Here is a 10050-nt window from a genome sequence, read left to right as displayed (position 1 = left end):
GTCCAGCTTGCATTATGACTAGAACATGACAATATCCTTTTAAGTACTAACCTATGATGCGTTCCTAAGCAGTTGATGTTATATGTTCTACATTTCATTTTCTGCATACTTTACAAGTAGTAGAATTTGCTTTGATATAGGCAACTGGATTTTCATTTTTTTTCTGTTTATCAGTAGGACTTCAAAATAACAAAGGTGATCGCCTCCCGTTGCCTGGGAACCGTCCAGGCACAAGAGGGCTATGTGTCACCAGAAGGCGCACACACTCCCTCAAGGCCGGCAGACGTGCAATCCCAGGCACCTTCCAGTACCGACCAAGGTAGCGTCCTCCGAAACTACACTTGATCTTAGCCAAAAGGCCGAGAAGCTATAACCCGAATTGGTTACGGCCTTGAGTGGCACCCTGGCCTATACCGGACACATCTTAGGGAGAGGGAGACAAACCCACGCCTACAGAAGACATTTTGTCACCCAAGCCAAACCCTTGAAAAGGCTGTTTTGCAGAGCAAAAACAAGGAGAATGGTGCTTTTTGCAGCCGCCGCCCACTGCAATGAATCTGAATAACTCCTCCTTTTGGGCACAAGCACCTCCCCTCCCCCTTGCAGTCTTTCCAATTCATGATACAAAAAGACGGACGGACAGGACAGGACAGGACCATCTGCCTGACTTTCCGTCACTGCCACCCTTTGCCATCCTTGCCCGTAGAAAGCCCTTTCATCATCCCCAAACCCTAATCTTTTCCCTTCCCTTCCCAGCTGCGTCTCACTCCCTTTCATTAGGAAGTGAGCGCAGCCTTTTCTCCGTTCTGCACATGCGCGACGTTAAACACAAATGCGCAGGCGTGCGTTCCATTAGCCTCACTGCATTCCACTCCCATACAGGAAGTGGGCACAGCTATTACTACGGTCGCACATAAAAGAACCCACGGCCACCACTGCACATAGCTGACTCCACCACAGGACACCCACTTCTACACCAACGCAGGTAAGACAGGATCGGCACCTCTATGCTCCCGTTACAATCAGGCTCAGTCACCATGTGATAACGCTCTCAACTCTTTAGTTGCAGGCTCCCCTTGCTTCACCTCCACTGGCTGTGCTGCCATTTCCTCTCCCACCTGGAAGGTATACTTTATTCCACTATTTTCCTGTTTCTCTCTTCCCCCTTTTCCCATAACCTACTTTTATCTGCATTTGTGGGGTATCTATATGCTATTTACATCATAGTTTTATTCATTAATATGGAAGGGAAGAGTGCCCATGAGAGTGTTGAACTGCGGAGAGCAAAAGATTAAGCTGCTCCGATTTGCCACCATTGATAAGCTGTTCTCAGTAGATACACATGCTATCCAAACAGCAGCATCCACCATTGCTTCAGCCCACCCATTCAGTGACAGCTCACCAAGTCAGCCAGAGGAGTGGTGTAAGGAATTACACGTAGGCACTGACTCCACACCTTCACATCACAAGAAGGGGGTCTACAGGCTAGTGCAAGAATACGAGCAAGTCTTCAGCAAACATCCGCTAGACTTTTGAAAAATAAAAGGGGTCAAACACTACATCCCCACAAGTGCACACCCACCCATCAAAGAGAGATATAAGCCAAATCTACCTGCACATTACCAGTGTACCAAGGACATGTTGAGCAACATGAAGGAGGCTGGGGTTATCCGTGACAGTTGTAGCCTCTGGGCAGCTCCGTTGGTCCTGTTAAAGAAGAAGGACAGCACCACTCCCCTGTATTGAGGAATAGCTAGCTGCATTGACAACTGCAAATTATTTTTCTACCCTTGATCTCACTAGTCACTATTGGCAAGTGTCCGTTGCTGAGGCAGACCGGGAGAAGACCGCCTTTGCCACCCCGATGGGTCTCTGCGAGTTCAAAAGCATGCCCTTCGAGCTGTGCAATTTGCCAGGAACCTTCCACAGGCTGATGGAATGCTGCTTGGGACACCGAAACTTTGAAACGGTACTGCTATACCTTTATGATGTTATTGTTTATTCTAACGCAAACAAGATTTTTAGGGTGTATAAAAAGGGAGATTAGATCCGATGATCCCAACGTATTGTTACCCCTCTATAAATCACTTGTAAGGCCACATCTGGAATATGGGGTAAAGTCCTGAGCAGGTTGATAACCATTGGTTTGAGCATGGTAGGGTGTAGTACGCATCTTCCTGCATCGGTAAAAGCTGCAGAAGTCCTTGAAGATTTCCGCTTCAAAGGCAGTGCCTTGATCTGTGAGGACTCTCTCTGAGTAGCCATGAGGTCTGCATAAGTGTGCTTGGAAGACCTTCGCTGCAGTATGGGCCATTAGATCTTTGACTTGTACCACAACCATAAATCTCGAGTAGTTGTCTACCATCGTAAGTGCATACGTGAGCTCACCTCGATATTCTGCAACAAAACTCCCTTTTTCGATTTCAGTTTCAGCAAACACTCCTCTTCCTGTAGAAAATATTTATCATTACCTAAGACAGTCATTCTAATGCATGACAATATTAAGGCAATTTAGTTAAAACTTGTTTTAACTCACCTTTAAGGGGATTGATGTATTTCATGGTCAATCCAGGTTTGTCAGTGATGGCACTGACATAATGTATGGCGTCTTTTTCGGGCGTTATCCTTTGCCTTTTCATTGTGAAAATCCAGTTGCCTATATCAAAGCAAATTCTACTACTTGGAAAGTATGCAGAAAATGAAATGTAGAACATATAACATCAACTACTTAGGAACGCATCATAGGTTAGTACTTAAAAGGATATTGTCATGTTCTAGTCATAATGCAAGCTGGACATTTTTCATGTTACCCTGTAATCGCCGGCCTGTTCTAATGCTCACAAGCCAAGATATAGGCTCAGCTGCTAAGGCTTCCCTCTGCCTTCTGAATGAAAATTGAATATGTCTGGCTCACTGTGTATATAGCAGGTGCTCAGAAAAAATAAGAGTCAATTCAATAGAAATAGCTCTGGCACACTATAGTGATCAATAACGTAAGAAAAGAACTCTTAGAATGCTGAAAATTCTTTATTTGTGCAAAAGGATAATTCATCCAACGTTTCGAGCTTGTTTTTAGGTCTTTATCAAGGATAAAGTTATCTAAGATCATAAAGGGTTACAAAACCATATAAACACGTAATTAGTACATAGTACAACATAACAGTACAATATATTGCTACTTGAGAGTACAATGGGTCAAATGACCATGATGCACATACAAAAAAATTTTCCAAAGCCATAGTGAAAACATTTGTACTGAGGAAAGAAAATTTCCACATGACCTATCTGGAGAAACATTCTGGATCAAACAACCAAAAATAGTCAAGCAGGTAAATACACACCTATATGGATAACAGGATGATATGTGTTCAATTGTATAGCGTCATTGCCATTAAGGTACAAATGGAAAACTTGCAATCCTATATAGTGAAGGAAATGAACACATATCATATCAAAGAACACAGGAACATGGGTGTGAGAAAAACCTCAATGTTTATACTTTGTTCTTTATAATGGTGTGAACATGTATATGTCTCAGTACCTTATGAACTTGAGAATTCTAGTGAGTAGATGATGAAAGCCTATTCCAGAACTGGAATCGGTAAATAATTGTAGGTGGAATCTAAATGAAAAGATGGTACAAGTGTTATCATGACACGTGGGCTATAACACAATGGACCGTGTGACAAAGAAGAAAGGAGAGAAAGAAGAGGAAGAAAATGGAACTACCTGTAACATTACGTGATAGTCACTGGTAAGTATCACTTGACAATTCAGGTGAAAAAGGATTCCTTTATTAAAGGGTTCTCAGTCGCCTCAGGATCATGAAATACTAGGGTAAATGATATGAGAATGGGTAAGAAGCACCACTAAAGGAAATATGAGATGCAGGACATATATCTATAAACCCCTGAACTACATGATAGAAATAAAAAGAAGAAAAAAGAAAAAAAAGAAGAAAGAAGAAGAACACATAGAATGCGGAAAGAGAATGGGTACAACTACCTGAGTTACTGCAGGGAGGCCCCTGGTAGGTATTGTGAGGGTTAGTGGAATTCCTTCACTGAAGGGTTCTCAGTTGCCTCAGGTTCGTGAAAAATGCTATAGACAAATAATGCCCGGAGAAAAGGGGTTCATATACAGCGAATAATGGTAATACAAGGTACATGTGTCCCATGTAATAGTATAAATATATATATATTGTACTAAGCTCTACACCAGAAATAGAAAGTAGTCCCTCTGCCTTCTGTCTAGGTGCCCTGAGTTATGTCCTGTAAACTGTCACAGTGACCTAGACACACATGTGTAGTAGGGGAATATCCCTGCTGAGATGCCAGTGCTAGAACACTCGTTTGCTGTGGAGTTGAACGCTATGTGAGCAGTTCTTACCTTCAATGAGCAGAAGTCTCTTTTTTCAGATTTCAATATCTCTGTGGGTATCTGGCAGAAATATGGAATACTCTTTACTGCTAAGACCCTGTACACCACTCCCACTAAAGGGGGCTTTACACGCTGCGACATCGCTAATGCGGAGTCGTTGGGGTCACGGAATTTGTGACGCACATCCAGCCGTATTAGCGATGTTGCTGCGTGTGATACCGATGAGCGATTTTGCATCGTTGCAAAAACGTGCAAAATCGCTCATCGGTGACATGGGTCTCCATTCTCGATTATCGTTACTGCAGCAGTAACGATGTAGTTCGTCGCTCCTGCGGTAGCACACATCGCTCCGTGTGACACCGCAGAAACGAGGAACCTCTCCTTACCTGCCTCCCAGCCGCTATGAGGAAGGAAGGAGGTGGGCGGGATGTTCCGGCCACTCATCTCCGCCCCTCCGCTGCTATTGGGCGGTCGCTCAGTGACGTCGCTGTGACGCCGCACGGACCGCCCCCTTAGAAAGGAGGCGGTTCGCCGGACACAGCGACGTTGCCGGGCAGGTAAGTATGTGTGACGGGTCTGGTCGGTGTTGTGCGGCATGGGCAGCGATTTGCCCGTGTCGCGCAACAGATGGGGGCGGGTACCCACACTAGCGATATCGGGACCGATATCGCAGTGTGTAAAGTAGCCTTTAGTCACATGACCAAGACTGTATCTGTGTCCCTACAACACACTTGAGACAAATGTGTGTGTGAGCCTGCATTGTGGGGTATATATAATATATTATAGAGCTGGGAAGGATCATTCTAAGCAGTGAGCTGTTCCAGTATTTGTAGGAAAATACCCAGTAGAAGCATCAAACACAGCACCAATACCTCCCATCAGTATTCCACCACAGTGCCATGTAACCCATGCCCTACACTCCCATCTACACCAATACTATACAGGCACAAACTAGTATATCTGACTAAAAGCCCCCAAAATATGAAGAACGGCCTATAGTTGAGTGTGGATATAAAATCTATGTGAGCAGAGCTAGAATAGAAATCACTGATCGCATTGAAGTCATTCTGACCATAAATCACCATGATATCAAGGTGAGGAGTTGTGTGTTACTGCTGGGAGGAAAGGGTTAACAGTGGAATATTAAGGTGCATTTCTGTGTGCAGTGTTACTAGTCAATGTAACAATTCAGTATGAGCTGCTCTTGGTGCCGGGGGAGGGAGATGCTCTCCTGAGCAAGATAGATGGGGAATGAACATGATATCTATATAGTGTAAGGCAGGGGGTCTCAAACCAGGTGATCATGTCTGATCAACTGGTTACATTATGTCTGATTACCTTGTCTAACAGTTTTTTCTCCCCTTTCTTTACCTTCCAGGTTCCCATAGTCACGTGAAATATCCCTGTTGCACTTGATTACGGCTCACTATTCACTATAGGATGTCTTATATCTAACATCACACTCTCACCCATCAGCACTCTATAGGTTTGTATAAGGTATGCGCTTACACATCCGGTCCTCCATAGGTATTTCCACTTATGTAACACTATCCCTATGATCACTCATAACTCATACCCTTGTAGTCAATTACAGCCTCCTCTCTCCCCCCTCCCCTTCTCCCTTTCCATCTATAATTTTGCCAGTACAATATTAGTTTACATTAGGCACACACTCACATATTCCTTTCCTTAGTGATTTATTGTAATTCACATTCACATACAATTCTCTATGCCTGCCCCATTACTACATTCATACCTACTTGACCCTATCCTGATACCCCTTGTCTCACCTTGTTGGTCCCTACACCTGTTATCATGTCCTTTCCTGTGTCTGTCTTGTCACACAACACATTTTAGCATATAACTTGTGCTCCTTATTACCTGTCCTGCCTATTAGAATTATGTCCATTATGTCCATGCATGGCCCAATGAATCAAGTCTGTACTTCATATTCATGGTTTAAGCCTTTGGGTTCCAATGTGCCCAGAGTATATATCCAGAAAGATTCCCTTTCTTTGAGCTTCCTAATTCTATTGCCTCCTCTGCGTATGGCTTGGACATGTTCGATGACTTGGAATCTTAATTGGATCACTGTGTGATTATGCGTCACAAAATGGTGTGGGACTGGTAATAGAATCTGCTTACAATGTATTGTTGACTTGTGTTTAGCTCAAAGAAAGAGAATCTTTCTGGATATGTACTCTGGGCACATTAGAACCCAAGGGCTTAAACCGTGAATATGAAGTAAAGACTTGATTCATTGGGCCGTGCACCATGTCACCAAGTGTCCAATTGCATTGTCCAATGGCTCACAATGGTTATGCGTTTTCATTGGATGGATAATCGAAGCCATGTTTTTTTCCTTTCTGTTGGGTTTGTTGTGTGAGTAGCCTATAGGATTAAGTTGGTTACCGCAGGCAGTGGATTTAACTTCCTGTCTTTGGTCCAGTGGTAGATGGATTGTCTGGTCTATGAGCTGTTATTGGTTTGAATGCAGGTGAATGCCCATGGGCTGCTTATGACTGTGTAAAATAGTATTGATTCATGATGGATTTCAGACTACATGTAGATATCTTCAGTCTTTCTATCCACATCATTTAAATGAACATTATCCATGCAGCTTGAAATCCATCCAATAAGAGAAGCAACCTTGTACAACCAATCTGATAAGGGCACAGTATATCCTAAGGGAAGGTTATGGCGGATGCAGGAAGATGCGCACTACACCCTACCATGCTCAAACCAATGGTTATCAACCTGCTCAGGACTTTACCCCATATTCCAGATGTGGCCTTACAAGTGATTTATAGAGGGTTAACAATACGTTGGGATCACCGGATCTAATCTCCCTTTTTATACACCCTAAAATCTTGTTTGCTTTAGAATAAACAATAACATCATAAAGGTATAAGATGACGCCATTATTAGCGTCACCATACCGCTACTCTGCCTTCTAAAACGGTCTCTGCTCAAAACCAAACATGATGCATTGCAGGCGGAGCGCGATGAGTTGCAGCAAGAAACAGTAGTGGGTGTGGGTGATAACACACAGCCCAGCCTCGTCTCATCACAACGTGCAGTGGAGGACTATGACGAGGAGGAGGATGAAGACATGGAGCAAATCTCCGGCCAAATTGAGGATATGACATGCACACCAGTCATATCCTCGGTTCAGCGTGGCTGGCCAGAGGACAGGGTAGATGAGGAGGAGGAGGAGGAGGAGGAGGACAGCATGTTCAGTCAACGTGTTGGTCAGGCTACTGAAGTCCTGGCTGTTAAGAGTCTGGCGCACATGGCTGACTTTATGGTAAGCTGCCTGTCTCGTGACCCTCGCGTTAAGAACATCTTGGCCGACAATCATTACTGGTTGGTAACACTGTTAGACCCACGCTACAAGGAGAACTTTATGTCTCTTATTCCCGAGGCGGAGAGGTCAACCAAAATGCAGCAGTTCCGGAAGGCCATAGTCACGGAAGTAGGCAAAGCATTCCCCTCACAAAACGCTAGCGGCATAGGTCAGGAATCAGTGGACAACCAAGGCGTACAGCCGAGAGAGGCACAAGTCCAATCCGCCAGAGGTAGGGGAACAGTCTTTAAGATGTGGGACAGTTTTCTCAGCCCCTCACGTACCACAGCCCCTGAGGTGCGGGGTAGTGCCACAAGAAATCCTAAGTTTGCCCAGATGCTCAAGGAGTACCTTGCAGATCGAACAACTGTACTCCGACATTCCTCTGTGCCTTACAATTATTGGGTATCCAAGGTGGACACGTGGCATGAATTGGCTCTCTACGCCTTGGAAGTCCTGGCCTGCCCTGCCGCTAGCGTTTTGTCAGAGCGTGTTTTTAGTGCCGCAGGTGGAATCATTACAGATAAACGCACCCGCCTGTCAACTGAAAATGCTGACAGGCTGACTCTGATCAAGATGAACAAGGGTTGGATTGGGCCAGACTTCACCACACCACCAGCAAATGAGAGCGGAATTTAAAGTTTGTAACGGGAATTTGCCATGTACCTCCAGTCACCCATGGGTACACACTTCTGGACTTTGGATAATCGCTGGACTGCTCCTCCTTCTCCTCATGCGCCACCATGATGACCGTTACAAGAGTTAGGCCTTTGTTTCAGGTATACCCCCAGTGGTAAATTTTTTCGCCCATTCTTTGCAGAATGGACATTACAACGACAGGAGACCCGCTCCTTTGCAATGGGAACAATGTTTTGAGGCCCTCATGCACGTCTCTATGCAGGGACAACGTGGAGCCTCCCAATTTTTGGCTGCCCTGCCAAAGGGCTATACTATAATACACCCACTTCCTGACAATGGACACTTAATGTTTTGAGGCCCTCATGCACGTCTCTATCCAGGGACAACGTGGAGCCTCCCAATTTTTGGCTGCCCTGCCAAAGGGCTATACTACAAAAGACCCACTTCCTGACAATGGACACTTAATGTTTTGAGGCCCTCATGCACGTCTCTATCCAGGGACAACGTGGAGCCTCCCAATTTTTGGCTGCCCTGCCTAAGGGCTATACTATAATACACCCACTTCCTGACAATGGACACTTAATGTTTTGAGGCCCTCATGCACGTCTCTATCCAGGGACAACGTGGAGCCTCCCAATTTTTGGCTGCCCTGCCAAAGGGCTATACTACAAAAGACCCACTTCCTGACAATGGACACTTAATGTTTTGAGGCCCTCATGCACGTCTCTATCCAGGGACAACGTGGAGCCTCCCAATTTTTGGCTGCCCTGCCTAAGGGCTATACTATAATACACCCACTTCCTGACAATGGACACTTAATGTTTTGAGGCCCTCATGCACGTCTCTATCCAGGGACAACGTGGAGCCTCCCAATTTTTGGCTGCCCTGCCAAAGGGCTATACTATAATACACCCACTTCCTGACAATGGACACTTAATGTTTTGAGGCCCTCATGCACGTCTCTATCCAGGGACAACGTGGAGCCTCCCAATTTTTGGCTGCCCTGCCAAAGGGCTATACTACAAAAGACCCACTTCCTTCCAATGGGCACTTCAGGTTTACAGGCCCTCATGCACGTCTCTATCCAGGGACAACGTGGAGCCTCCCAATTTTTGGCTGCCCTGCCTAAGGGCTATACTATAATACACCCACTTCCTGACAATGGACACTTAATGTTTTGAGGCCCTCATGCATGTCTCTATCCAGGGACAACGTGGAGCCTCCCAATTTTTGGCTGCCCTGCCAAAGGGCTATACTACAAAAGACCCACTTCCTTCCAATGGGCACTTCAGGTTTACAGGCCCTCATGCACGTCTCTATCCAGGGACAACGTGGAGCCTCCCAATTTTTGGCTGCCCTGCCAAAGGGCTATACTACAAAAGACCCACTTCCTTCCAATGGGCACTTCAGGTTTACAGGCCCTCATGCACGTCTCTATCCAGGGACAACGTGGAGCCTCCCAATTTTTGGCTGCCCTGCCTAAGGGCTATACTATAATACACCCACTTCCTGACACTGGACACTTAATGTTTTGAGGCCCTCATGCACGTCTCTATCCAGGGACAACGTGGAGCCTCCCAATTTTTGGCTGCCCTGCCTAAGGGCTATACTACAATAGACCCACTTCCTTACAATGGGCACTTCAGGTTTACAGGCCATCATGCACGTCTGTATGCAGGGGCATT

Source organism: Anomaloglossus baeobatrachus, unplaced genomic scaffold, assembly GCF_048569485.1.
Source record: "Anomaloglossus baeobatrachus isolate aAnoBae1 unplaced genomic scaffold, aAnoBae1.hap1 Scaffold_730, whole genome shotgun sequence".
Classification (NCBI taxonomy): domain Eukaryota; kingdom Metazoa; phylum Chordata; class Amphibia; order Anura; family Aromobatidae; genus Anomaloglossus; species Anomaloglossus baeobatrachus.
The sequence above is the reverse complement of the archived record's forward strand: the minus strand, read 5'-3'. Positions refer to the sequence as shown.